At 72.1% G+C, this 459-nt stretch overlaps 1 protein-coding gene across 1 annotated transcript in view; it reads left to right on the plus strand.

Moving 5' to 3' along the window:
• Positions 1-459, plus strand: part of LOC102371770 (striated muscle-specific serine/threonine-protein kinase) — a 21,450-nt gene that overhangs the window by 8,424 nt on the left and 12,567 nt on the right.

Genomic DNA, 459 nt, shown 5'->3' on the forward strand with positions numbered 1-459 from the left:
TGCGGTGGGGGGCAGCCGCGCCCCTCCGGGGACGGGGCGGATCCGGCCTCGGGCAAGGCTGGACTGGATGCGCCCCCGCGGCTCCGGGACCCTAGGACACGTCCTGCCACCACTGCTCTGCTTTCCTGGGAGAAACCCCGGCCGCCCTCGCCCCTCGCGGGCAATGGGTCCCGTTTGACCAGGGGTCCCCCTGTCCCTCGCTGCCCCGTGCTGGGTTCCCCGTGGCCTTGGCGTGGGCCGGCCCCGCGGGCGTCTCCCCGCCTTGGCTCCGTGCCACCACGAACCTTTCCAAGGCGGCACCGAGGCGACGTCTGTCTCCAGCCTGACCAGCCCCGTCCTTCTCTCCGCAGGCCCGTCGGGGTCATCACCTACCTGTGGTAAGGCTGCGGGGCTGGGGGCTCAGCACTGTGGGGGCTGGAGGGATTTGGGGATCCTGGGTTGTGGGTGGTCGGGTTGGGA

The sequence above is a fragment of the Alligator sinensis genome, unplaced genomic scaffold (genome assembly GCF_000455745.1).
Source record: "Alligator sinensis unplaced genomic scaffold, ASM45574v1 scaffold673_1, whole genome shotgun sequence".
In the NCBI taxonomy this organism is placed as follows: domain Eukaryota; kingdom Metazoa; phylum Chordata; order Crocodylia; family Alligatoridae; genus Alligator; species Alligator sinensis.